Genomic DNA, 4,760 nt, shown 5'->3' with positions numbered 1-4,760 from the left:
ACCATGAAGGATGCTGGCGTTTTCGGTGGGGGAAGTAATTGTCCTTCCCTAGTCACAATTGGCTTGTCCCTTTTACACAAGCTCTTAATCTTTCCAAACCAGGACTTTTTCTCCTTCTCTGGTGGATCGTAATACATAATTTTGTCTTCCATGTATCGCTAGATTCTTCCTACGACTACTCTGTTGTTTTAGCCAATCGTAGCGCGACTCACACGAACGCACCACTCCGGAGCGTTTACGTCACTTCTGCAATTCTCCACTCCTAGCGCGGCACACACACCAACGCACCAATCAGGAGCGTCTACGTCGTTCTACAGCTGGTAAATCCCAGCGCGTTCTTTCTGACGTCAGCAGGCGCTGCTCCTACTCCTGCTTCTACTGACCCCTCCTTTACAAAATTTCTCGGTAAGCTCTTTTTCGCTTTTTCTAACTTACAAATCTGTTAGTAACAACATAAAAATGTCACCATTGTCTGTTCCGCTAACAAAAGAATAGTTAATGACCTTTTTCACAAGAATTCCGTCTTTCCCGACAGCAGCGTTTACCTCTGCCCTACTACGGAATCGTTACTTTCGTTGATAAAGTAGCACATCCCTCTACCTTACCCTTCTAGCAAGCATTAGCTAACTGTTTCTCTAGAATTTAAGACACCTAGTTGGAGACCCAATGCTCCTGAGAAATAAACCTAGAGTTTCGCAATTAACCCGAATGCCTTTTCATTCACGCACTCTCATACGAATATGTCGTTCATTCACACAGAATTCTGTCTTTCCCGAGAACAGCGAACAGTCTGTCCTGCTACAGAATTATAACACTTGTTAACAAAGTACCACTTCCCTCTACTTTATCCTTCTAGCAAGCTTAGAGAACACCTGCTATCTTTCCAGTGATAAGTGTTATCAGAGTACCTTCTGGCCTCCTAAGACCAAAATTTCACAGGTAACCTTCGCTATCATACACACTTCTCTCATACAGAAAATGTCTCTATTGGCAACACACGATGATGTTACCGAATCGAACCCAGACAATGCGTCGTGCAACTCCAATCGTTACACGTTTTCCCTGCGTACCTACAGGGTAACAACAATTCTGTCTTCCCGAGAGCAGCGCTTACCTCTGCTCTACTACGGAACTGTTACTAACTTCCGACTTCCTACATCCCAGAAGCCGTGCAAACAACATAAAACTCGACGCAACTCAACATAGAGTGTTAATACATAAACCAATACCAATCAAATATCAATAATTCAATAAGCGATTTACAAGCAATAATCACCAAACCAAAACAATAAAAACCATAACTCTGCTACCAGAAAAACTGATGGAGCGCAAAAACCTTATTTCCTCCCTTCATCACAGACCAGTTATCACACTAACACTTTCATATATACAATCATTGGTGGGGCCCATAACACCAACATTCATACGTCACTTTCACTGGTCTGCACATACAGGAGAGATGAGCGGTTCAAGCGCTGACATGAAAGTAATACTTTATAACCTATAAAAGAAAATTATTTACATAGCTATACATTAATATCCTTATACCTCCAGATCCTAATTCTAGACATCAGATACTCCTCTCATGTAAATCGATGAATCATTTAGTTGGATTAGTTAAAGTAATTATTGCTATCTAAACCCACATTTTTCTAACTTTGATCTTTCTTCCTCAATAAAAGACAGACGCATTTACTTGTTAATCAAAATTTGTTTATCTAATTATCGCAACATTTAGTAGGCATCTAATAAATCGCAGAATACCATAATTACCTATTCTTGCTATCGGTCGTCCTCTAAGTCATCGAAATAGCTGTCAGTCAGTTGGATATCAAAGTTCTTCAGTCAGCACGCTACAGTCCTAGAAAATGGAACAGGACCAGAGACGTGCCAGCATCTATCAGTGCCCATAAATCGAATAAAGTTTGTGATCCATCAAGAAATTGGGCAGCATTCAGTCTGTCAAAGATTCAGAAATACATCAGTCGCGTCACCGTCGTCTTCGTCAGCATAAGGGTCGTCAGAGGAAAAGGAAATGGGAAGCAAGTTTTTTACTCTCTATTCTACTACTAATTTATAATGAAAATAATGTCAAGTTGTAGCAAATTCAGGCTTTTTTTCTCTTTTGATTGGTCCATTAGGAACATCCGGTAAAGTTTCACATAGTTCAAGAGGTTAGATCATCGTTCGGCAAAAACCGGTTTCCGTCAAGCGTTCATTACTGTATTTCTTGGCGGGATTCCCACAGCGACCTTGTGTGGGTACAGTGCAGTACAGGTCATGACGAGGCCACAGGGACAAGGAACCACGCAGGCGCACATCGTCTGAAACCTCATAGAATGGTGGCCACTGCGTCGCGGTACGTTGTCGGACATTTTATATGCAGGCCTAATGGGTAACTTAAGCGAAACAAACACAAAAAGTAATTAATACATAAAAATAATGAATAAAATGTTAATCCCTCACTAATCCCTCTATGTGTTTGTAATTATCTAGCGTATAGCGACATTTAAAGCGTTCATATTCACCCAATGATGTCATCTGGTGCAACATTACGAAAAACATCACAAAAGCCACATATATCATGCAATATTCTATCAAATACATAAACTACGGTTAGTATGCGTACGATTTTAATAAAAATTATTTTGCCATGCAAATTGCAAATCCCACGTATATTTCATATATTAATAATTTTGGTTAAGAAAACACTCACACACGTTTAATAATATTACAATTAATAGATTATTCGTTATATATTCATGCAGGATAGGGGGGTATACAAAATTTTGTACTACCCGCTCCATCAGTGGCATGTGTTGTGTCTAAATACTGTCCTCACTCACACAATTGTGTGACATGCTTCATCATAGGGCTGCTACAAAAACCTACGGCGTAGCCAACGCCAGGGGTGGTGCAATAAGAGTGGGGAAGACAATACAACATAAAAGAGAAACAATATATTTCAATGGTAACTGGGAACACCGGAAGTGAAAAGTGCAGTATGGTGTAGGTTAAAACTAGCTCGGAGGTGTCGCTGTGCCTAAACTTTATTCCTGGACCCTGCAGCCAGGGTTAAAAACTTGAAGGATGGTGGTGATTGGGAGATGCAATGTGCTCCTAACACCCCTCCTTATTGCCAGATGGTCGACATGTTTCGGCTGTGTATATGTGCCCCTCGATAGGGGTCACGCCGGCCTTCCTCAGGACTCTACCGGTCCCAGTCTAAATGTCCAGACTCCTCACCTCAGTCTGGGATGTGAGGTGTTAGATACCCTAATTCTATATCCGAGGGAATTCCTCAGAATTAGTTGTGGAGTGTACTAAAAGGAACAATGGGATAGAAGACATGACAAGTGAAGAAAATTAGAAGGGATGATCTTCACTCATGTTTCTAAATCTGTATGTGCAAGTATATATATCCACTAGAACATGATCTATTTCATCATTCATTCCACCAGAGACATGGGTACTTCACTCTAGAGAACTCCCATCAATCGGAGTAAAAATCGCAATTCATGATCAATCATTCATGCTAAATGCCTACGCAGTAGGCGTGAAAACCAGCGTTGCGTGCACCATACCTTATACTCTTACATTCCACCAACCGCCACAGTAGGGGGGCGGTGTAACTCACCAAGTTTCACCCTATTTCATGTTAGAACTGGTGGTAGGCAACGAGAGAACTTAGGAGTGACGGCAGTATATAGACACACAACACATGCCACCACGAGACACAATTTTATTTTAATGCTCCCTACTCCTTTTGGTGTATAAAAGTATTGTCTGGGGGTTCGAAATAGGTGAATCTGCCCCCCTCACCTCTCCTTTGTGTGTACTAATACTTTTAATAGTGGTAGACCCCCATCTTCATTGATACATTAGTAACACCAAATACATGTGAGTGCAGACTACCGGGGATTATGCCGCACTCCTACAGGGTTTATCAGGGTGGGAGCAATTTACGCTCTCCCACACATATTTGCAATTCCAGCGCAATGCTGCTTGCAGCTAGGAGATGAGCAGCTATGATAAAATATCAACAAAACGCACCTTTTACTCTCCAGTTTGTTTCGCATTGACTCACTAATGAGCACACCTAACTGCAACTAATTGACAACAAAGAATCTGAAATAAACAAGTGGACGGCTTTTTTTAGAGCACAATTAATACCAATAACGACTTAAACAATCCACTAACCTTGGGATCCAGGCAGGAGTAGCATGCTAATCCCTGTAAGGAGTGTCAATGCCTTGTGAGAGGGTAGCAAGTGCATTGTAAATTCAGTTACAACACATGGAATTAAAAATGACACGTCTCTCATTGACCATGAACTGTAGTTTAAAAGCAAGACCTGTTTGAAAAATGTGCAAATGTACAGGACCGCCCCTCCACAATGTAACGTAACGTACCGAGAGACAACTTTAAACTTATCACCTTTAATCTTTGCTTTGAAGTCTCTCTACTTGCAACTGCTGTGATATTATCATCTTACGGCCACCGGAAGGTAAGCTGATAGTCAGGCAAGAACAAACAGGAAGCAAGACCCAGTCTAGTCCTGCAGCACCACCAACCATCGAAATGAAGGAAGGACAAGACTATCAACGCACACAGGCAAACTTGTCAGCCACCTTTGAATGACAACGAAGCAAATACAGATGAAGGATAGGCAGTTTTTTGACACAATTTTAGAAATGATGGAAAATCTTCTGGCCATCTTTAATTGGTAAAATAATACATGAGCTATATATGTCCTTTAG

At 41.2% G+C, this 4,760-nt stretch overlaps 1 long non-coding RNA gene across 1 annotated transcript; it reads right to left on the bottom strand.

The window, feature by feature from the left end:
* Nucleotides 1-1,696: 1,696 nt before the first annotated feature.
* On the bottom strand, nt 1,697-4,533 carry LOC146801624 (uncharacterized). The gene is made up of 2 exons (XR_014968056.1): nt 4,201-4,533; nt 1,697-2,399 (listed from the first exon to the last, which is right to left on the bottom strand). It is a non-coding gene; the product is annotated as an uncharacterized LOC146801624 (long non-coding RNA).
* Between the last annotated feature and the right edge of the window lie 227 nt (nt 4,534-4,760).

The sequence above is a fragment of the Triturus cristatus genome, chromosome 8 (assembly GCF_964204655.1).
Source record: "Triturus cristatus chromosome 8, aTriCri1.1, whole genome shotgun sequence".
NCBI lineage: Eukaryota > Metazoa > Chordata > Amphibia > Caudata > Salamandridae > Triturus > Triturus cristatus.
Note: the sequence above shows the minus strand (reverse complement) of the source record. Positions and strands in the feature narration are given on the sequence as shown.